Consider the following 23508-nt stretch of genomic DNA (forward strand, 5'->3'; position numbering starts at 1 on the left):
CAGACTCAATCAGCCCGGTTCCCTCACCTCTCCTCACCAGTCACGTCCCCCAGCCCCCAAACCATTTCCTGGACTCTCTCCAACTTGTCCACATCCTTTCTGTGTTGGGGGCCCACAACCGGACACAGGACTCCAGATGTGGCCTCCCCGGTGCCGAGCAGAGGGGAAGAATCACTTCCCTAATAAATGTCCGCTGCTCTTTTGCTCTGCTTGAAGGTTCATGACTTTGGGTCTCATTTTTTCCCGGATCTCATGGACGTGAAAACGACTTGGCTTTTAAATCCGTCTTCCCCGAGTTACTGCTGGTTGGCTCCGGGGCCTGGCCTGGAGCTGCTGAAGCACGGGGCTGATTGGAAAGGGCTGAGCAAGCGGCGCATGGCGAAACTTCCTTTTCCTGCCCAGCGAGCGGGTGTGGATGCGACTGGGGCTGGTCCTCCTGCTGGCGTGTTTGTTTTCCTTGGGCGACGCTAGACACAAAATTGAAATCTCTTTTGGATAAAAGTTCTGCCCACCGCAACGTCTTGCGAAAGGGCCCTCAAAATAATTGCAGTTATGCAATGCCAGGTTTCCAGCCCTTGTCACAATAACGGCTGGAAATCACATCTCTGCTGAAGCCAGAGGTCTTTCGGCTGTTTATTACACGAGCCTCTTGTTTTTGTCACATAAATAATGAGCTTGCTTCCTCTTGCGCCTGTATATTTTCAAAGGCAGCTTCCTTTTTGTGCAGATGCAGGCTTTTTAATGAGGTTGACTGTGCTCTATGACTATCAGAATCTTTTTCTTTATTTGCCCAGATAACATCCGTATATGGCTCAGTACTTGATATGATATCGGCCAGTTTATTAAGTTATAAAAAAATGCAACCAACCTCAGTTTTAGACCTTTCGGAGAAGGGGGAGCCCTGAAAAATACCTTTCCTTGATTTCAGAATCAGAATTAAACCCCAAGGAGGATGGTTTGGTGTCAGTGCTACACTGGAAATCCATCTTGTGTAACAAGGTGAGCTTTTTTCTTCTCTTCTCCAGAATAAATAAGGCTGAGGGAATTGGGCCTATTTAATCTGCAGAAGAGAAGACCGAGGGGGATTGAACAGCAGCCTTCACCTCCCTGCGCGGGGCTGCAAAGAGGACGGAGCTGGGCTGTTCTCAGTTGGGGCAGATGGCAGGACAAGGAGCAATGGGCTCACATTGCAGCAAGGGAAGTTGAGGTTGGATATTAGGAAAAACTGTCTCACGAGGAGGGTGGTGAAGCACTGGAACAGGTTCCCCAGAGAGGTGGTGCAGTCTCCGTCCTTGCAGGTTTTGAAGACCCGGGTAGACAAAGCCTTGGCTGGGGTGATGCAGCTGGGGCTGGTCCTGCTTTGAGCAGGGGTTGGACTAGATGTGCCCTCCTGAGCTCCCTTCCCGCCCTCATTTTCTACGAGTCTATCATTCAGTGAACTAATAGGCATGTTAGGATGATCAGGTAATTATGAAATGGGGCAAAAAAAGCTCACCTCGTGACACCTGTCTTAACAAGGGGGATTTTCTAATGTAGCATCTATATGGCTAGTGGTAGAGGCCCTGAAACAGCTGGCAGGAAGGAGTCAGATGGCTTTTTTTAATGTAGATATTGAGCCAGGCTAACAGTTAGTTTAAGTAGCATGTCTCAGGTCTTGAAAAGCTACCGGGGTAAGCCTTGTCCTTTGCCTTGTAGACTGGCAGGGGCGGGGGGTCGAGCTCGATGATCTGCTGAGGTCCCGTCCAGCCCTAAACATCTGTGAAATCTATAACGGATAAGGTGATCAGTGCCTTGATGAGAAATCCAGCCCCGCACCGCAGCCTTCCCAAGCATTACTTGTAATAAGTAAAAAGTTTTCAGGAGTGAGTGTTAACTTGCATCTCTCTTTATTTCAGGGCTTTCTGTTACGACTTGTGTTCAGCTACACTATCCTTCCCCTTCCTCCCCCCTCCCCAGCAAATTTATGGACAGTTATATCATCTCAATAGGGATAGAAATCCAATTTAGACTTCATGACTAATCAAGAAACTCCATCTTTCAAGTGAATGAAAACAAGCCCTACAGAGACTTGCAGTGGATTCAGATGAATGGCCCATTTTACCTCTAAAGGGATACGGGATTTAACGGTCTTAAATGAATATTGTGTCCATGTATTCGTGCACGGTAAGGCCAGGGCTCTAACCTGCAGAGTGTCATCCTCGGCATTGTACAGCTCTTCCCCCTGCAGTGACATTCAGAGGAGTTAAACCTCACTTCTGAATTTCTGGATTTGTGGACTGAAGCAGAAATATTATCCAGGAGCTCTGGTTGTGCTGGACACCTGCAGAGCTCTCCCTTCTTCCCCACCAGACCCTGCTCACATGAATAATTGAATAGTTTTTGCTGTGATATGAAAGAAACTGAATGTGCAATGCAGTCTGCCCTTCATCTGGCACGGTGTTTAACAGGCACGGTCCACCTCTGCAGCACAGCTGACTCGCAGCCACCATTTCAGTGATGCTGAAGTAGGCCGCACGCGAAAGGACCCGTCTGGAGAAGACGGCAGCTCTGGAGCTGCCAGGGCAGTGACCTCAGGGATTGTGCCGGGATCTCTCTCTCTCAAAAAAAAAAAAAGAAAAAAAGAAAAAAGAGAGAATAACTTGCTGATTTAAGCAAGATAAATACTTCTTTCTGTTAAAAACCCTTCAATTAGCAGCAAAAATGCATACATAAATCTTTCGGCTCGGAGGGGGACAGAATATAACAAAAATCTTGCGTCCTTTTCCAGTGCTCTGAGAGTGTATTAAATTAGTGAACAGAGTGACAGCTGGGCAGGAGGCTGGGAACAATGAAGATAAAGTTAGCTTTCAGCGATGTGACCCTATCCAGGCTGTGTGCCAGCAGACTATAAATAATTGATAGGAGCAACCACCCTAGCCAACACGCTAATGTACAGAGTGTTTCATACAGCAACCGGAGTACTATTACCCATTACATCATTGCTTCTCTCCAGTCTGTGCTCTCTTATCAGCAATGTAATTTTACTGCTTTTAAATAATAAATTGCACTGGGAGTTGAAATACTCCTTTGCCCATTCAAGTCTACCAGGGTGTGCAACTACACAAATGAATTTTACATATGGTAAAATAAATTTTGTATTATGCAAAAAAAAGAAAAAAAAAAGTGGTTGGGGCAGTGGGCCTAGCCACATGGCCTTTTTAAACGCCATCCAACTGCAGTTGGCTTAGCCACATGGCCTTTTTAAACGCCATCCAACAGCCCCAGTGTGTGGATATCCAGCGCGAGTCTTTCCAGCTAGGACTTTTGACCCGAATTGGCATTTTGAAATTTGTAAGGTGTATTTTAGGTCCAAATTCACTCATGGAGTAGACAGGTGACAATGCCTTGACTCTCTGGGACTGTGGGAAGGATAAGCAGATGGGTGTGCTGAGTTATTCCCAACTTTTGGGGGCCGCCTTCTGCCCCTTCCCAGTACACACCAGTACATGGACCCACCTGGGAAGTAGTACCCAAAGTGGTTGATTCAGCGGGATGTGCGTTTTCACATCCCAAAGAGCATGCAGATTTCTGAGGTTTGGAAGAAACCCTGAGCCTGAACTCAGCCGTAGGGCTGCTTCCCTGGGCCTGCTGCTCAGCTCTTGCCTTTCCCAAGCAGCCTCTGCAGTCCTTTCCTGCATCCTTGTGACAAGGTATTTAGCAGAATTCGCAGATTTTTTGCCAGGCCATGCTACGGCTTCATGTTTGGGAGCCCCGGGCTGTTAACCATGTGCCTTAGCGCCCGCGCCACCCCAGCCCCTCGCCTCCGTGGCAAGAGGAGGGGAGTCCCCTGAGGGACTGCACCGGGTGCTTTTGGCACTGCATGTCCAGAGACCTTTCTTGCATCCCTCGGACCCTCCCCGTTGGCGCACGTCTGTCGTGGGAAGGAGAGAGACCTTGAAAGGGATGGAAAACAGGATTGTAAAACCACAGAGGCCCCAAAATGCAGGTGCAGCACCAGGGGCTGCTACAGACAGCGGTCTAGAAAGCAGTGGATTTCAAGCTGACTCTGTCCCTGGAAGTGAGTGATGAGTAGCCCATGCGGAGAATGCAAGTAGGAGAAAGCAAACCAGGTTACTGATCGATGCAGAAGAAATGATTGAGGCCGTCAGTGCGATGGGAAGGGAGAGAGCTGGGAGCAATGCAGTCCTAGGCTAAGAGGTATTTAAGAGCAGGGGTTTGAGGATTGCAGTGGATAAAAATCACGTGTGTAGATGCTGCAAGGTCATGTGCGTGACTGCTTTGTGATCTCCATTTCCAGATGAGAATCTGGGCTTACGTGCATTAGTGAATGAACGCAGCGGCAGCATTCCTGGGGGAACGAAATGCCCAGCGTCGCACAGCAAGTAGGGCAAGACAGCCCGGGTCTGGACAGCCTTGTCCTTCACCCACAGGGTCGTGTCCCCCCCCGGCAGAGCAGTCCTACAGGACACCACTTGATGGACAGCTGACTTCAGCTCTGCCCAGAAAGACAGTGGGATGACAGAGTGCCCCTATACCCTCACAGGAGGCCACGCAAGCTGTTGGAAGTAAAGAGCAGGTACTGGAAGGTTTCCAGGAGGGGATGGGGTGAAGCAGGTCAGGGCTAGGTAGCAGATAGGTGTGTAGGCATTTCACCTTTCTAGGATGGCGATGCCCAGGGGACCCAGGCTGGAGCATGGGCCCCTGTGCTGTGTCCTCATGCACAGAGAGAAGTGCTCGCTGCCCCAAAGAGCCTGCAGTCCAAGCAAGTGGCAGGGTCCTGAAATGCAGGATGAGCTGCTGGAAGCCAAAGGGTTTAGGAGTAATAGGGCCTTGTAAATACTTTGGCTTACAAATAAAGGAAGCAGGATCCATTGCGGAGTGAATAGGCAGGATTTGTGCATTCACTGTTGCGTGTGTCCCCATTGCCATTGCAGGTGTGCGTGCAGCGTGGCCAAGTGCACCCTTGTAGCTGTGCCGCACTGATAATGGGGTAGCTGTGGCTGCTTCAGCAGGGCTGGGTTTGCCCATGCAGGACCCTGCCATGGGTACCATGCTGCTGTCCTGGAGCTAGCGACGTGGAGGCCGGCTCAGCACTCGCATCTCCCCATCGCGCTGCAAGCCTGCCGTCAAAGAGCAGAGTCCTAACACAGCAGGGCTGGAAGGGGCCTCACAAGGTCACGTCTAGTCCGGTCCTCTGCTCAAGGCAGGATCAGCCCTGTCTGAGGAGCGTAAAGGAGACAAGTGAAGCGTTTATGCAAGCAGAGTGAACAACGTGGGGCAACCGCAGCAGTTCTCCCCGGCTACAGAGTGCGAGGCTGGTGGAGCCAGCGTGCAGAGCTAGCGCATCGTGTGGTAGCATCACCTGCTGTTTACCTGTGGAGACGCCGAGCTGGAGGGGAGTCAGGTGTACGTGGTGGGGGGGAATGACCGGACACCTCCAGACAGTGATGAGCTTCCAGGAAGATGGTGGCTGAGGCCTTGTTCAGCGTGAAAATAAAATAGCCATGTTAAGGCAGCAGAAGCATCTCGGGCCCCAGTCTCTGGCTTCCGAGCAGGGCTGTCTTGGAAGCCCTGATGCTGCTTTCACCTCCCTCCTGTCCCAGATGCTGCATTCACTGCCCTCCCCGCCAGCTGCTCCAAGCAGGGCTGGACAACAGCAGGGTTATAAGGCCACTGGCCTGTCACTCTCACCAGGTCACCCCTGGACGCCGTGACCCTGGGGAATGTCTGGGAGATGCATCCTGAGCATGCTGCTGGGGTTTAGCTCCCTGCATGTGCAACCTGTAGCTCTGCTGAAATGACTGTGCGTGTTGTGGTATCAGGAGGGTGCCTCAGTTGGAAAAAACAGGTGGATTCTGCTAAAACCCCGCTGCTGCTGTGCACCGCAGCTCCCGGGAGCTTTGGGACAAACAGGCCTTGGTGCTGAACAAGCGGGACCGAGGATGGTCATCAGAACAGAAAAACTGCCATGTACTGGCTGAGCACCCTGTGTCATGCGGGCAGGGGGCGGATGCTGAAGGGCAGAGGGAACTGGGCATGACGGAGGTTTTTCCCCACTGTTCCTCTCCCACTTGCCCAGCATTTAGAGTCCAGGCACTTCTGATTCAGAGACTGTGCCCTTCACTCCTCTGCTCGATACCTACTGATGCCCCTTTCCTCCAGCAGTGTGCCCGATCCCTCTGGGCGCTTGAGGCATGAATGAGCAGGTTAGAGGTGATTAGGGCCCTGTCTCTCATAGTTTCCTTACAGAGAACCATATGCAAACCTTGCAAGGACATAGGCATATGTGTTGGGGATGGCAGGGAGCTTCACGTGCAACTCGGCTTCAGTGGGACTCGAGCTGAAAACGCTCGGGTCCTTCCATGCAGCAAACCGAGCGACTGCTTCTCACCCAGGAAGGGAGCGTGGAGGTTTAGCATGCATCACATTGCACCAAGGAAAAGCCTAAGCGCCTTAGAGTGGATTAGGATGACTGCCCATTTAGCTACCTGATGAGATGGGGAGATAGTGCGATAAATCATGGGTGACTGCCTTACCTGTCCCATGATGCTGTTAATGCCAGAGCACATCTGAGCTAGCTCCCCAGGGGCTGCTGAGACGGCTTGAATGCTATTTTGTGCTTAGTTGCTTTTAAAGGTGTAAATACCTGAGAAGAGAGGGGCTGATGGTTGAGGCCCGCGGGTTGAACTGGAGCAGAGGTCCGGTCCTCTCTTGTGGAACATGCAGCGAGCACAGCGTGAGTGTTGCTCATCTCCATGCCCGTGGCTGGAGGGACGTCCCAAAGGAGGTTTGCAAGCCTGGCTGTGGTCCTGCCTGTTGCAGACTCTGTTTATATCTGCTCCTGGGTAATAGGGCTCCAGATGACTCCTGACCTAAAAGCAGCTTCCTTTAAAGGGCCTCCAAACTCACGTGCATAGCCGCTTACTTCATCCCAAACTCCTCTCCCCTCCCCCTGACCGGAGCCAGGCTCCTTGGGGGGAGAGGCCAGTGCTTGAATTACAACATTCCTGTGAAGCCTTTCAGAAGAGGAAGCCCAAGGGACTCAGGCTGAAGCTCCCCCAAAGGTCACAGGGGTGTTGGCCCTTCAAAACTTTGGAATATTTTTATCTACCTGTAGTGTCGGGTAGCCAGCAATGCACAGCACGAATGCAGCGCCTCTCCACTTGCACACACATCCCGCATCCCCTGCACCACAGGTTTGCCTACGCTTAAAATCATACCTGTCCCGCTGTCCCTTTGCGCTGGCTGCAGCTCTGGAAATGCATTGAACCCGCGGCTTAGCCAGAGCTGGCGCAGACCAGGCACGACTTGCAGACTCTCTTGCTTTGCTGGGTCCTGTGAAGTTGCATCCTCTTGGTCATCCTGCATGTGCTCCATTGGCCTGTCATCCTCTGGACCAGGCACCTGGGCTGGTACTAGCGTCTTCGGCTCACACCATGTGCAAGGCGTGCCTCTGCACCCGCAGCCATCGCTTCTGGCCCCCTGCACTGAGCTGTGCACTTGTGAGCAAAGAAGCCACAAGAGACCTGAGAGAGGTGGACCGTGCCTTTCCATCCTCTTCCAGTCTCGGGGTTGGCATAGGGCACGGGCAGTCCCGTGTGCATGTCCTCGGTGTGTGCCTAGGCTGCTAGCATGACGCCCTTCCCGGACTTCCCTCCCTCTCCCCCCAAGTCCCGTGGGCAAAAGTTGCTGGGCACTGAGCAGAAATTAAGCCCTGAGAGCACTGAAGTTCTCATCATGCAGCTTGGCCACGGTCAGGACTGGGACTCCCGGCACTGTACTCGTTCCCTTTAGCCCCCCAGTGCCTCCCTGTGACTTGGAGCATTTCCTACAAAGGTATTCCCAAGGAATCAGTAGCATGCTCGGATGCAAACTGTCTGGAAATACTAATGGGTTTATGGGGCAATAACTGAAATGTTTCTAAACTGTTGGGTCCCCCTGGAAAGCTGAGCTCAGGAGCTGCGGAGCAATATAAACGCCTCCGATGTTTCCCGGAGAAAAACAGCTTGCTCTGGAGGATGCTTTGCCTTGAGCCCCCTTTGCTAAACGGTCCCAGATTGGCACTGCCAGCTCTACCCCATCCCCTTGCGACATCGGAGCGTCTGCATCAGCTCCTGCATGTGGGAACCTAAGAAGCTTTTTCCTGGGGGGTTTGGACCCCAGCATTCATGGGGAGGAGAGGAGGGAAGCCTGCATCTCGGCACCTCCCTTGATCAAAGACCAAAAATGCGCACCGCTATCTCAGTCCCTCCAGCGGCAGAGCAGCTTCCAAGAAAACTCTCCTTACGCTGGTGGGTTTCAGAGCTGCCGAGTGTCCAAATCACTTATTTTTGGCCTGGGGAGGGAGGATAATCTCGACACAACGACCCATGCTTGCACAGTTAATGATGCCCCAATGAGGCACAGATTTTCAGATCAGAGCAAGCACTTGGAGTTTCTCTCTTAGATGCAATGGGTCTTAAAGGAAAAGCTCTGCTTTTTTTTTTTTTTGCAGAACTTGCAAAAAGATCTCCTCCCCCTCCCTCTTCGGCCCCTGACCTGGAGCAGACCGGGGACAATAATGTGCAAAGCCAGACAGACCTTCCAGAAATCTGCTGATCTCTGGCCTCAGACGTGCGATCATTCGGTGTTGCTCGGGCTTGGTGACTGCAGCGTTTCCTGATGCTGCCCAGGCGCTTTGTCTTCTCCTGCAGCACGTGTGCTCCAACTAACGCCCCTGAGTTAATCATTTTTAACATAGTACAATTGTTTGAACCCTGGACAAGGGCAAAAAAGTAGGGGAAGATCTAGAAAATGTCACAATTCCCTTCTCTCTAGGCAGAGGCAAGGATTTCTTTGGGTGATGTCTTTCAGTTTGACCAGCTGCATAGTTGGGATAGACAAGGTTCTTTGGGTAGACATGATCTCTTTTATTAGACCAACTGAATAGTCAGTAAAATTGTTCTTTGCAAGCTTTTGGGCACAAACACCCTTCTTCAGGGATATGGGAAGTCTGTTGGTCAGCAATTATGCGAGGGGCCAGAATTTCTCTGGGTGATCTCTTTTATTGGATCAACTGCATAGTTGGGATGGAGTTAGACAAGCTTTCGAGTCCAACACGCTGCAAGACCTAAAGAAGAGCATCTTGCACTTGAAAGCTCCTCTGACTCCATCCCAGCTAGGAAGTTGGTCCAATAAAAGAGATCACCCAGAGAAATTCTGGCCCCTCGCATCATTCCTGGACCACTCGAACGCCGTCTTCTCTTTTGGGACGCTGTTTCCTAGATTGCAAGGCCAGAAGGGACCTCAGAAGATCGTTGGGTCCAGCCCCCTGCACCAAGCAGGAAAGATACCTGGGGTCAGGTGAAATGACCCCAGGTCTGCACTACTAGTCCGACCCCGAGCCATCATGAGGCACAACAGTTTTCAAGAGACTCCGAATTTGTAGAGGCATCAGAAACACTGGGTCACCACAGCTTTCCCTGTGCAGATCAGCGAATCATGGAAAATTTGGGTGGGAAGGTCACATCTAGTCCTTAAAGCAGGACCAGCCCAACTACATCATCCCAGCCAGAGTAGACGGTGCCATGCCGGAGGGCCATCCCTTTCCCCTGTGTGAAGTGTATGGGGAGTAATCCAGGCACCCTTTAGATCAGTCAGTGAGCGTGCGAGATTCAGAGGTGGGTTGTAGCCGTGTTTGTCTAAGGACATAGGCAGACACGGTCCTTTGGGTACATCTGATTAGTTTTATTAGACCAACTCAGATAGTTGGAAAAATTCTTCTTTGCAAGCTTTCGGGCACGAACACCCGCTTCAGATTCAGAGGCAGGAACCAGAGAGTTGCCTTTCCCTGATTAAGGCCGGTTTCTCATAGACTTCTGCCTCCACCTGACCTTCAAATCTTCGATAACTCCCTGGGACTTAGCAGATCTTCTCGGTAGAGGACAAGATCTGCAGGGTTTTAGAGAGAGCACTTTCACATGCGACACGAATGCTAAATGGTCAGCATAGGTGATCTTCTCAGCACACGGCCTCTTTCTTGGGGCTGTTGCGGTCTCATTTGAATGAACAAAACGATGAAACAAAAAAGCCCTGCCTTCTTGCCTGTGTTCAGTTGTCTGCACGTCTCTCCGGATCCAGCCGGCAAGCTCGTGGGCTCTGTTTCTGTGGAGGTATTTTCACGAGCCAGGGCTGTAGCATCAGGGCCTGCACACAGCGCCTCTGAAAAGCTTCCAGCTCTGGGTTGTTCGGCCGCTGGTGCGGAGCAGATGACACCGCACGCCGCGGGAAGAGGCGCTATGAGCAAGCCCCTTCTTTCACCCAAGGTGCTTTTATTTTTTGTTTTTTGGCTTTTTACCATCTCCTTTAAAAATGCTCCCAGGGCGAGATGCTTTGTAAAGGGATCCTTGGCGGGTAGCGGGGACTGTTGCACACCTTTTCCTGGAGCTAGTTTCTTCAAAGATGAATAATACATCCAAATTGCAGAGCAACACGCATCTTCCTTCCTGGGTCTCTTCTGCAATTGCAGGGGAGGGAGCAGCGAGGTTCTTGAGGGTTAATTGCTAGGAGAAGGAGTGAATGCGTGTGACGGTTTTGTGCTGTAGCAGCGCTGTTTCTCGGGTCCATTTAGCATGCGAGCTGTGTTCTTTGCACAGCAAATTTCGCTTTCAAGTTCAGTGAGTACTAAGGCGCTGCGCAAATGGGGCTGCTAAAGATATTTTTTGACATTTGAAAATCCTATTAAGTCCATTTCTCCCCTCTTCTCTGGCTCCCTCTCAGGATGCCAGCTCCATACACGGAGGCACTGCGGGGGCTTGTTTCAGCCGGCCAGGGCACGCGGTCTTCAGCATAAATTTTAGAAATATGGGTCAAAATACAGCAGGGAAAACAAAAAGGATATTGTCTGCGTGCCTTACTCTGGTGGGCGAGTGGAAGACTCTCTAAATTGACAGTTAAAGATCTTAATGACCGAGGTCCCAAACATAAGTACTTCTGGTCGGTGCGAGCCTTTCAAGCTGTCTGCCTGCCAGCCTGGCCTTCTCCGAATGAGTTCATCCTACTTATTTTTGCTGGGCTCCTTGCTGGGTGCCCAGAGCAGCCCGTCGTGTTAATCTGCTCTCCAAGCTGACTTTTGCCATAACTGATAAACAGCCACGGAGTCCAGCGTGCGTTAGTCAGCACGGCAAAATTCACCAATGCCCCCAAAAGCCTCGTTGCACAAGATGATTGTGCATTTGCAACTGGCCTACCTTTTATCTGGAAGCAAGGGTGTTACTCGCCCATTTTAAGTGTGCAAGGCTCTGTGTTTGTACCATTTTAGGTGTGCAAGGCTGTGTGTTGTACCCTGTTAGGTGTGCAAGGCTGTGTGTTGTACCATTTTTCCTTTCAGCCTGTTTTCTGTTTCCCGGCACTGCTTCCAGATCCCGTCTCGTTTGGAAGCAGCGGGTTTCTCCCAAATCCACGCTCTTTCGGGCTATTTCTTAAAACCGTGAGCAAGTTGCACAAGGACAGTTAGCCAACCGCGTTATGCGTTAATTGTTGTTAGGTGTATAATTATACCGATTTTGGGGTGGGGGGGATACAAACAAGTTTGCATACATCGAATTACAGGCAGTGTCTTAATAGTATGGTTTTTCAGGTCTTGGCTTGAATCCAGAATTTTTTTCGTGCTATTATCCTCTATTTACAGCTTTCAAAAATCAGCTGATGTCACTGCACATATGTTTAGAGCCGTTGCTAAGGTGATTAGCTTCAGAATTCAACGCCTACGCAGTCCTGTTGAAAGGCTGAGAAACTGCTGGGGAGCGTCTGTTCGTATCGGCGCATTGTCAGTTCGAACCATTAAGAGCCACGAAGCAACGTTTCTCAAGGTTAGGGTTAAGGCTTTGGCCTCCGCAGACGATCAGACGTCGCCGGTTCATTTTTGGGGAGTGGAACCCGTAAGCAGGTGCATTTAGGTCGTTAAAGCTGGGCAGACGAGGTTCTTGGTGTAAACGTGATCTCTTTTATTAGGAGTTGGCAAAATTGTTCTTTGCAAGCTTTTGGGTACAAACTCTTTTGTGGTGGTTCCCGAAAGCTTGCAAAGAACAATGTTTCCAGCTCTGGAGTTGGTGTCGTAAAAGGTATCGCATTTGCAGACGAGGTTCTTGGGGTAAATGTGATATCTTTTATCGGCCAACTCAAGAGTTGGAAACATTGTTCTCTGCAAGTTTGGGGGTACAAACTCTTTTGTGGTTGTACCCGAAAGCTTGCAGAGAACCATGTTTCCAACTCCTAATAAAAGATACCGCATTTACCCCAAGAACCTTGTCTGCTTGTGTCCTTAGACCAGCACGGCTACAACCGGCAACATTAAAGCTGGGGATATTCTTCACCGAAGAACGGTTCGACGTCCTCCTTTCTCTGCGGGCGTGCACTTTGAGCGTGTCCGGCCCTTGCCCTGGCCACGGGCTTTCTCGGAGCTATAATGCGCCGCCGCTCTAGTCATAAGAAATGTTTATACAAGCGCTGAGCTGGCTAGCGAAAATCTATTTGTGTCTCGAGTTTGACACACAGTTTACCGAGCAAAAATGATGTACTCTCGGCCATTAAGCGCCTCATTGTACTCAAGCAGCCACTGAATCTCCCTTACAATGCCCAGACTATCAAATTAAATTGGTAACTGTTTGACAGTTTACTCTTGAGTTACTCACTGCTTCATCGCTGATCTTATTAACTTTGCAGAGGGCCACTGCAGTGACTCAGACACACAAGACCGTACATGTCATTGCTTTTTCGATGTTGTCTGCTTTTCAGTTCAGCAGAAGAAATTCCTCATTCGCAGCAGGCCTTGATTTCACCCCCCTGCCAGCCTAAATCTCTATAGCTGGCCTTGAGATCGTCCACCGTGCAATACATTTTGACCAGAAGAGACGCTTGTCTCGAGCCTGTGTGTTTGCCCTCTCCGGCAGAAATTAATTTACCTTCCTCCCCCTGTTTTTTTTATTTTATAGACCTGTATCAGATTGCCTTTAACATCAAGGCTTGGGTTCTGTTACCTTCCATGCTCCTGTTTTTCAGTAAAGCAAAAGAATGGCTCTTATTCATGGCAAAGAAACCGTGAAATACAATAAACCTACCCACAGCCTATTCGAAGGGCTGGCTACCAAATTACACTTTAATAGTGCTATAAGGAAAAAAACTCCTCTTACATTCAGCTCGGCATATGTGAAGCGAGTACAAAATACCTCCTCCAAGGACTAAATGTCAGCAGTAGTGTCCTTAAATTAAAAAAGAAGTCAACCTATGGAAAGGCGAGGGGCCTTCCTGGAGGCTGGCGTACGTTTTCCTCTTTGGAGAGCGCAGCAAACCCTAATAACTTTTTATTTGTTCCTTTTTTAAATATAAGCTTGGTAAATCATGGGTCCCTTTTGCTAATGTTTGCTCCCAGGCGCTCGAACCGTGCAACACGGTCCCCGCTCTTGCAGTCATTCTGTGTTGGAAAACGATTTCTCCCATCATTTGTTCGGAAGAGCCTGAGCAAAGGTGCGGGCGGCCTTGCAGGTTTTCTTCCTCGGGCCAGGCTCGATCCCTGCTGATTGGAGTTGCGCGGGGATGTGCTAGCCTACAGAAGCGCAAACACCTTTGCAGCTCCCGTTCACATACTGCAACCCCGAGGGATTTAGCTGGTGCAACAGGTGCTCCGATTGCACTGTGAGGAGCGTGCTATAAATGCCTTAATATATGGCCGATTTGAGAATAAAATAAAAACCTTGCTGTGAGAGAGCCCTGACTGCCATTGTCTTTACAGCCTAGACCTGTCTCACGGCTGCCAGATAACTCTAGGCCGGGCGGTTTGTGACTCTGGGTCTGGGCTTAATTTGTGGTACCCGAACCCCGCGCCGTGCCGCGCCGCGTGCCTCCCATTCTCGCTATGCACAACTATCCCGTTGTCCTAAATAACTCCTGCCTGCCAGATGCATGTAGGCTTGAATTCTCAAGGCTTTAGCTTCCACATAGCTCCGGTTAACTCGCATGGCTGGAGTCTGCAGGGAGCCGGGCTCCGCACTGCCGGGTCCAGACGCCTCTCTTTTAGCAGGAAAGGAGCCGATGGAGTAATGGAATTTGAACAAAGTCGGAGCAGATGGGGCCGGGTCAGATATCCGCTTAAAAGGGGAGGAGGGGGGCGGCAGCATTGCAATGCATCTCACCTTCCCTCCCTTGGAAAGTCGCCTTTCCCTCGCAAGAAATGAAGGGAAGAAATCCAGCCCTGATACATTAATTCGGCTTTCCCTGCTCCCCTTCCCCTGCCAGTGCCCTCCCAGCGATGGCCTGGTGCTGCGCTGCAGAAGTCGGGAGTACCAGCCATCCCTCCAGCACTGCTGGCAGCTAAACAGAGCTCAGTTAATATAAGCCCTGTTGGTCTTTACACTCAAGACCATTCACCCGTAACACAGAAAGTTGCTGCTACCACTGTTAAACATTTTCTACTTTGCAGCCCGTCAGAGTCGCGCTGACATGGAGCAGTGGCCTGCTGGCCGCCTCGGCAGGAGGAGCCTGTCCTCGCGGGGCGTGGAAACGCGCGCGACGCCGCTCCGCGTGCGTGCGGAGAACGATATGTTTCAAGAAACAACTGGTTTCAAACGAATGTGCTTTGATTAATTAGGTTTCCCTATTGTTTGGATTCCTGCGTGATGAATCAGCATTGATTACCTCGGAGATTTCAGAAAGGGAAGGAGAGAACATAGGTCAGTGCAGTATGTCACTAGCCTTGTTCCTAAACTTTCTTACCACCCCTCTCCCTTTCCTTCCCCAGCCCCTCCTTTTCTGTCCTGGACTACAAAGATGTTCTCATGGCTTAAAGGGCATGAATAGGGATTGCATAACTGGGCTTTCACTCGGTGAGGCCTGAAGGCACAGAACAAAGCGAAGATTATGGTCTCTGGCTGGAAGGGTGGAGGGGAGAGGCGAACATTGATATGCAGATGTTCGGCGCTGGAGCACTGCTGTCCCATTGTTGTGAAATGCCCACAAATGCTGTCCCCGCAGCAAGAGACAAAAGACACCAAGTGTAATGCGTTGTCCTAGGATCGGTCCGGTCCCGGGAATGAGGGTTGCCCAGTGCTTCTAGAAGAGGCTTGCTCTATTTATACAAGACCTCCCTCCCAAGCTTCAAAGTTTGAAGGGGGAACCAGAACTCGTGGTAGGGGTGATCTCTTTTATTAGACCAACTGGATTTTTGCAAAAGTCTGGTTATCTGGATACCTAACTTTCAAAGGAGGGCATTTGAAATGCATCCTCCTGAAATCTCTCCTGCAGCAAGAATCAAAACCTGCATCTCCTTATATTTTTTTTTGGCCTGATTTCCACATTACTGTCCCAGGGCAGCCTGGGATGCTCAAAAAGGCTAAGAGAGAATTTAGCGTCATCCAGTGCCTTTTCTGTTGAACATTTTGCCTGGCTCTGGGTTGCTCCCGAGCTCAGGGCAGCATCCCTGCGGCTTTCAGATGGACTCAGGCCCTCGGTACAGGGCTGCTGTTTTCCCACCTGGAAAACGGCCGGTTCGGCGCTCTCACGTGACCCGCCAGAACTGCAGCTCCATAAAAATGGCCAGTGACCGTGCTGGCCAGTGCCAGCGTCGCTCATGCCTCCTGGCTGGACTCGCGGTCGCTCGCTAGGAAACCTGTATGGACGACCTAGAGTGAGCTCTTGGGGTTGAAGTCCCAGCCTGTCCGTGCAAGGGAGCATTGTCACTAGCTGGGCTGTGGGCGCCTATAGGATGCACGTGGAAATAAAGCGGTCCAGGTCTCTGCCCCATCCGGACCCGCTGCAGACTCGCCTGTGTGGGACAGGCCCTTGCTTTTGTCCTTTCTGGTTTCCTTGTGGCGCAGCATACTTCTGCGTGGCTGCATCCTTCTGAGGGCCCCGTGCAAAATGCATCGGTCTCCCAAGCGGAGGTAAAAGCGAGATTTATTGAGGCGGTGACAGTCTGGGGGAGGCAGGCAGGGGAGGAATTTGTGGCAGCAGGCAGGGATGGACAGCTGCCAGCTGTGGAGGAGGCCAAGAGGTGAGAAGAAGAGGATGCAGCAGGGCAGAGTGGAGGGAGCGCGTGGGGAAGCCTTGAAAACCAGGAGGGGAGCTCCGAGCTGGATTCGGAGACCGGGGGCTTGCTAAAGGCGCCGCGCCGCCTGGTTTACCCCGCCTAAAGCAGCGCAGTGCCAGCTGGGGCAGGGCGGCTGAAAGGTTCCCACCGGATCGGGCCTGCGGGAGAAGAGGACGCGTCTCGTAGGCCGCCAGAGAAAAGCTGAAGGCAGTACTGAGTAGCTGGGAGATTCTCCTCGGATGAAACATTAGAGAAATGATCCCGCAGATAAACAAACCGGCAGAGCTCTTTAGAGCCTTTGGTCCAGGAGTTGAGCACAGATTTTGCTGTAATGGAAAATCGGTGGCGGCGTGCCCGCTCTGCGAGAGCCCAGGCATCCTTCGAACGCAGAGGTCTGCGTTCATCATCGAGCGCCGCGGTGCCAGTCACATTCCTGACATCTGTCGAAAGACGGAGCAGAGCTACCCTCGCGCAGCCACGGCTAGAAGGGTGCGTGGTCTCTGGCATTCGTCGGAGCTGCTTTTTCAGGCCGCTTGGCTCGTTCCCATCCTGATGTATTTTAAACCTGTGAGAATGTCTCCTCCGTCCATGGAAAATGTGCTGGAGCCGGGCTGTGTGACAGCTGCTGCAGTTCTCAGCACTGCGTCCCACATCTGCGGTGCACACCCGAGCAGATGTGGGCATCCGCTGCAATCCCGAGCGAGTGAGTCGGGTCAGACTTGGGGCAAGCGCAGGCGCCGCACGGTTGTCGGACCCCAGCTGCAACGTGACGTTGCCGGGTGCCCGGCGTGCCACGCGTGGGGCTGCCTGTGGCGGGGCTCTGGTTTAATTGGGGCGACCGGCCTGGCTGCGCGGGTTTGCTTCTAGTCCATTTGTTTCGCTGCCCTCGTTTCCAAAAAATCCGGCCGCTGACAGCGGGGGCTCCCGGCCCCTTGGATGCTAATGGACTGGCGCTGGGGCTTTGTTTTTGTTGTTCGGTAGTGACAGGGCCCCCATTTGCCGGGGCCGAGCGCGCTGCGCGAGACAATGCCTCCATTCACCGGGCCTGATACAATGGGAGCGGAGCAGTTAGAATGTAAATTAGCACGCCGTAATCAATGCGCTCGGCGTGGCAGCCCGTGACTCCTGGGTGAGGGGTGGTGTGTGGCTTCCAGGCTAAATCATTGGGGTCCGTTGCGCATGAGACTGGAGAACAAAACGCGCCTCGGGTCCGTGCCGTCTGCCCGAAAGGACCAAGACCGTGCGAAGGGTAGATGTGATTTACGGGGCAGGAATTGAACCCAGCTCTACAGCCTGCGTGGGGTCAGGGGAGCCAGGCAGAGTTACAGCCCAACGTGCGGAGATAGAGGCGGCCCGTCTAAAACAGGGCTTTATAGCGAATACCGAGGCTGTGCTAGCTCTGGCGCTGCTCAGCTCCGTCGCTCCTGGTTAGAAAGCCTTGCTCACCTGTGCTTGAGCGCAGCCAGACACGAGCAGAAGGCAGGTTGTGCCCCCCCACCCCAGCCCTTTTCCCACGTCCCTTTGGGTCAGCGCAGCTGATCCCTCGCTCTCGGCTGTCTCAACAGATTTCAGCTGCGATGCGAACATCTGCACTCGATGGATCTTTGGCTGGGTGGAGCGGTATCTAAAAACATTGCCGTTTGCCTTCAGACTGCTGTTTTTTACACTGTTTTGTGCTGGCTTTAAGTTAAGAATGGCTTTAAAATGCACCGGCAGCAATCTAGCTGCGCAGCTTAAAACTGCAAAAAATAAACACTGCCTTGAACCAAAATGCCTAAATCCAGGAGGTTCAAACACTGACTTCCTCGGGTTTATGAGCCACCGAGCGCTTCGTCTCAGAGCGGGGCGCTCACACAAGTTGTGCTGCTGCGTAAGGAAAAGTTCGTTCCAAGGTTCACGAGCGTAGGGCTCGTGTCGGGCGCTGGCTTGCGGATGAGCTCCCGGTTGTTTTCCGAGAGTGGGGGTCTCGGGGGTCCAGAAGCAAAGCCTCCGATTCACCTGCAGCCCTGTCTTGGATGTGGCTGGCCCAGATCTGCCCCCTCACCCCGTTGGCACGTGTCCTGGCCCGGTGGTCACGGGATCGGGATCACCGTTGTGCATTGGAGAAATCTGCATCGCTCGGCCCGTTTGGGCGAGTGGGGGAAGGCTGCATGTGACAGGCTAGGAGATAGGAATACCCACTTCCCGGAGCGCGGGACACAGCTGCGAGGCACTGGGAAATAGGTGGGGTATTATTTGTGAGCGCAGCGCGTGACTCCGTGGGTTTATGGCACACTATTAAGCAAGCCAAGGCAGGGACGGTCAAACAGCAGTACGGATCAGGGCCCCCGAGGAAGCAACACGGAGCTGGTTGTTGGGGGCTGGAACCATGCTAATAATTCACTGTTTCCAGGCTAAGCCACAGGCCGGGAAGAGGGGACTAAGTGAGTGGACCCTTGGCCTATGAAGCTGGTGGCGAGGAAGCGGCCAGAGGCTTCTCAGAGACTGTCCGCGAGCCCCGGCTGCCTGACAAGGAGAGATCTGCAGCAGGGCAGCCCACTTCCCAGGGCTTGGAGAGGGTGGGATCTGCTCTGGCTGCGATGCTGGGGCTTGCAAGGACGCTTTTGAGGGTCACCTTGTTCCCCTTTGTCATCCACGCTGTGGACCGGTGCACGAGGAATACATCTTCTGTTTCTGCCTCTGAGTCGCTTGCACCACCTTGCTGGTCTTGGGTCCCCTGGAGAAGGGCTCCCACGCCCCGTCAAGTTAGCGCTGTCGGGACGTGGGGACTGCAGCCTGTGTCCGAGCGGTCAGAACAGAGCTCCGGGCTCGTTGCACAGGGGCGCGTGCAAGAGAGTCCAACATGCAGGTGGCTGCGGAGCCGCTGCTTTGGCAGCAATCAGTACAGGAGAGCGGGGTGACGGGCTGTCGGTGCACGCCTGAAGAGAGGAGCCATGCGTCCCCACATTGCTGCAGACTGCTAATCCAGACCGTCTCGTCCTCTCTTGGTAGCACTGCGCTGGCAGTTACTATTAATAACTTCTGCTTCTCTTAGGTCATGTCTTCATGACTATGTACTGCACAGCGCCAGGGCAAATTAGCATTCCCACCGCTGCCTCCCGTGCAGCCCCTCGTGTCTGGAGGGCTCGCGGTCCCTCCGGTGCGCCAAGCGTTCCTCCCGGCCTGGCCTCCCTTAGCCATCACTGCTTCTGGTGTCTCTCCTCCCTTGCTCAGGCCTCCTTCATTGCCTTCATGACCACGTAGACAAACAGTTTAATTTTGGGGAGAGAGAGAGAGGACTCGCGCCAGATGTGTGCCAGTCTCAGCTGCTTGCATAATCATTATCTTACCCTCCACCCTCGTCCTTGTGCTGCGACTCGGGGGTCTGACATAGACCCCAGAGCTCTTGGAAGCCAAGGACCTCGTCTTCTCTAGGCTTCCCAGACTTTGCACCTGCTGGAAGTCTTGTTTCATCCCACTTCTTGCAAAAACGGTGCTGACTTTTCCAAACCTCTGTAGACCAGGCCTGGCCGCGATTGTGAACCAGCTTATCAAGCCTCCTTGTAGCCCAGGTACAGACTCTAATATCTGGACATGTGCTTGAGCTACAACACCACTTCATATAGCCTTATGTAGAGTCCCCCATGCGCTTTGGTGACTTCTATCTGATAAACCAGTCACCTGATAAGCAAAAAGGGATACGTGTATAATAACAGGGCTTTACAGACTGCCTTTTGATCGAGTGATAGTAAGTGCGGAGGACTGAGGGCAATCAGGCAGGACCCAAATATTTATTGGCCTAGTGTCACTTCAGGACAGAGTTCAGATAAGCTGCTTCTTGGCATCAGCAGCGAGAGCTTCTTAGCTGTGGAGCAGACGGCAGAGGCTCCGACCTAACCAGCACCAGCACCAGCACCAGCACCTGATGAGCATCGCCACTCCGGTGGAAGCGGTATGTCGAGTAAAGAAAAGACGGCTTCTTTAAAAGAGGCACGGGGCACGGCAAAATGTTTGCTTTGTTCCTCGAGCAAGTGACGGTGCGCCGTCCCTGCCGTGCTCGCTTCATCCCACGCGTGGGGTACCGCCGGAGTAGAGGGAGGCCGGGAAAAGGGAGAGGCGTGGGATGAAGTCCAGGCGAGGCGAAGCTGAAATCCCGGGGGCTGTGTTGTCTGGAGGAGGCAGGTACTGGGTGACGTGGGTCACTGCAAGTAATCTAGCGAGGTCTAACCTTTCAGAGGCAGCGCGGTGCTCTTTGCAGCTTGTCCTTGCCTAGCTTGGCCTGTCACTTGTGATCTGCTTCATAGCTGCTAACTCGTCTCCCGCCGTGATCAGAAATTCCTTCGTGAAGCCTGGCTCGGAGCAGGCTGTTGGCATCTGGGAGCGCCAAGGAGGCTTTTTAGTTCTCCGCGCAAGGCAGCACGTTATAGAAAGACTCTTTTTGCAGTGCATTATTAACGGAGGGATGCCGTAGCCCTAAGGCAGTGGGGAGGGGGGGGGAGCAGCCTTTTTGCAGGGTGTGCCACCCATTAGCCCTGTGCCCTCCCTCAGCGCCACTCTGATCCCCTTCCCCTGCCCGATCCACTGCTCTGCTTTTGGTCCCTGCCTGATCGGCTGCTCTGCTTTCTACTTCCTGCCCTGTGCTCCCTGCCCGATCTGCTGCTCTGCTCCCAGCTCCCTGCCCTGTCCTCGGTCTGCCACACCAAGGCTGTCCATGCCGCTTGCAGTATGCGTGCCACCGGTGGACCACCCCTGCCCTGCGGCAGTATGCATGCCACCGGTGAGGTGAAGAAGGGCTTTAGGATTTCAGAAAGCTTTAGATGTTTATGAGATTATCCAAAAGTTTATTTCTTAGAGGGGAAGTCGGTCCTTGACCCCTGGGAGATGGTGCAGCCCCTAACCACTTGTCCTGGGAGGAGTCTCCTGTATATTGCTCTGCAACCCTCTTTTTGGGGTTCCTTCGGCTTCCTTCCTCTTTGGGCTTTGTGCTGCTGCCAAACGTGGTTTTTGGGGGGTGACCTTTAAAGCAGCCCATGCACCGACACCCGCTCTGGGACCTGATGCAGATGTGGGCCCATGTGCAGATGTTTTCCAGCCCCAACAGACTATTTTCCATTCTCTCAATGGATCAAGGCCTTAACAGACGCAGTCAGAGCAGGCCGGGCTGGTGCTGGACGGGGTGAGAGCTATTGTGTACGATTCAGTAAAGATTTCCAACCAGATAGACCTTCTCCATGATTTTATTTGGGTGTGAGAGCTCTTAGTTGAATTCTAAATGAATGGCTGCGTATGCAGTCTTGGTGTGACTCACGCCCTCAGACTGGAGGTAGCAGCAGCATGCTAATGTCTATTAAAGGGAGGACAAAACACAATGCAATGCAAGGCTGGCAGTCAGACACGCGAAAAGCAGAAGATTAGAAATGGAAGGGAAGAACCAGCCCTGGCCCGGCATCCCGAAACACACCCGGCAGCGCGCGGAGAAAGCGCCTCCGTTACAGCAGCAACTGTCTTTCAGTGAACCGGAGATCACAGTCCCAAAATTGAAACAGCCACATCTTCTTGTCAGACAATCAAACTTGAAGCCTTTGTTACCCAGGGACAAGTGATCAGCATCTTTGTCCCCAGCCTGTCTGGCTACTCACGTGGTCCCGGCTTCCCTCCTTTCCAGCTGCTGGATTGCTTTAGAGGAGCCAAAAATACGCTAAATGCTTTCCTTTTATTACGCTTCCATGTCAGTTATGGTTGTTAGAGACCACGTGGATTTTATATAGTGGCAAAGTGGCTTGGGGGCGAGGGTGTCCACAAGACACTATGTCTATTAAAATGTTCTTCACGCTATAAAAAACCGAGAAGCTCTGTTTCAGGCCAAGGTTTGTGGGTTTCCCGTATACGGGAGCCGGATTTATGGACCAGTACTTTATGACCCATCCAGTCAAGCAGTTGATGCTTTCTGACTTTGGAAAATCAGGAAGTTCCTTTTTTCAGTGGTTGCATGATAATTTCTCTCTTCTTTTTGGACATTAAAAAACCTGAATTTTAAAAATGTATATAAACTGTGTTAAGAAATGGTCTGTGGCACGTTTTCTGTCGAATCACACGGCCTGTCTAGAGGGGTGAGGTGATGAAGGGCATTAGCATGGTTGTTATACTGGGGGCGTGGGGGGATAAAGTGTGAGGCCTCCAGACGGCTTCGGGTGGAAAACTTGGAGAATTGGTGGAAGTGCAAGGAATGAAAATGGCTTTGTGCAAATGCGTTGTGATGAATGTAAGAGTCATCTCGAAAACTACATCCAGCCGCTGTTGAGTGAGGGGAAGAAGGGAAAAGATTAATAAACCCAGAAAGCATCAGGCCCTCTGCTTTTAATGTGCGAAGAGCAGGATGGGTGGGTGGAAGGGAGTGAACGTAACGACCAGGGACTTGGCCGCGTCTACACGAGTTCCTGCGCAGTCATTTAGTGCTTGCAAACAGACGTACGAAATGACTGTGCCGTGACCGGAGTTACTGCACAGTAGCATCGCTTGTAGAGACGCTGACTGCACAGTAGCATCGTGTCACGCTTCGTGCCACGTGACACTACCGCAGAGTAGTAACGAGCCACCGTCTCGTGTAGACGCGGCCTGTATCAAGTCTGCTCTTCGGGGGTGGCATGGCTGGGGGATCTCCTGAAGGTCCTTCCAGCACAGGCTGCGCCAGCGGTCAGTTGGCCGTTAGGAGAGGACCGTGAAAGACTTTCTGAGCCGATTTATTTATATTGGTATCCTCCACAGCAAGGAGAATAAAACGCATTGGGAGCCCCCGGGGAATTCATTGCAAGTATCGTGGAAATGCAGTCGGCTCCTTCCTTCCAAAAATAATCCAAGGGAAGGGCAGGACCAGAGCAGGCGAACGAATGAGCTGTCATGAATTGCACGGCTGTGCGCGGAGCGAGCCTGGCCTGCGCGGGCGGCGGTACAGCGGTCGGGAGAGAAGCCTGTCTTTCACTTCCAGCGATGGTGGATCGCTGGGCTGCTCCCAGGAGGTGTCAGATCATGCCGCATCTGCCAGCCTCAGAAAGCATCCCTCCTGCTGGCGCTGCATTTCTGCAGGGTCCCTCTTGAAAGCTGTTTGGGCAGCGTGACTTGAACCCCAGCGTGACCAAGGTGGGAGCGGGCAAGCTGCAGGCTGATGGGAAAGTGAGAGCTTTAAAGACGTGACTATTAAACTCTCCAGAAACACACCCGATGCTCTGAGCAATTCAGCATCATTTTGTTCCTGTGGGGATCCCGCATCCACCAGCCTGCACCCAGCAGCCTTCCTGACAGAGGAATCAGCAGCTGAAAATCCCTGACAGCTGCCTTGTGAATTCATCCTAAACCCTATCTGCCTTGACAGTGCCTTTCTTAATGGCTTACTAATAATTCTCTCACATTTCCTGGAGCCTTGCCACAGCCCTGCTATATAGGTTTATTGTAGTGCCTGCTCCAAACTGCTG

General features: G+C 52.3%; 1 protein-coding gene and 1 long non-coding RNA gene across 11 annotated transcripts in view; one reads left to right on the forward strand and one right to left on the reverse strand.

Moving 5' to 3' along the window:
- The window catches only part of ANKRD11 (ankyrin repeat domain 11), a 186490-nt gene that overhangs the window by 101658 nt on the left and 61324 nt on the right, over nt 1–23508 (forward strand). The window contains exon 1 of one of the 6 annotated variants that reach the window (XM_025209153.1): nt 14565–14705. The exons of the other annotated variants lie outside the window; for them this stretch is intronic. The gene's annotated coding sequence lies outside the window, so the exon portion shown is untranslated. Of the gene's footprint in view, nt 1–14564; nt 14706–23508 lie in introns of those variants that run through there. 6 annotated transcript variants of the gene reach the window in all.
- Nucleotides 1896–8710, reverse strand: LOC112550972. Of its 5 annotated transcripts, XR_003095064.1 has the most exons (4): nt 6647–8683; nt 5374–5477; nt 4851–5219; nt 1896–2597 (listed from the first exon to the last, which is right to left on the reverse strand). It is a non-coding gene; the product is annotated as an uncharacterized LOC112550972 (long non-coding RNA). The 5 variants fall into 5 exon arrangements; XR_003095066.1 differs by having other exon boundaries at nt 4851–6872; nt 7221–8710; XR_003095065.1 differs by having other exon boundaries at nt 4851–7499; nt 8581–8697.

Source organism: Alligator sinensis, unplaced genomic scaffold (genome assembly GCF_000455745.1).
Source record: "Alligator sinensis unplaced genomic scaffold, ASM45574v1 scaffold255_1, whole genome shotgun sequence".
Taxonomy (NCBI): Eukaryota; Metazoa; Chordata; order Crocodylia; family Alligatoridae; genus Alligator; species Alligator sinensis.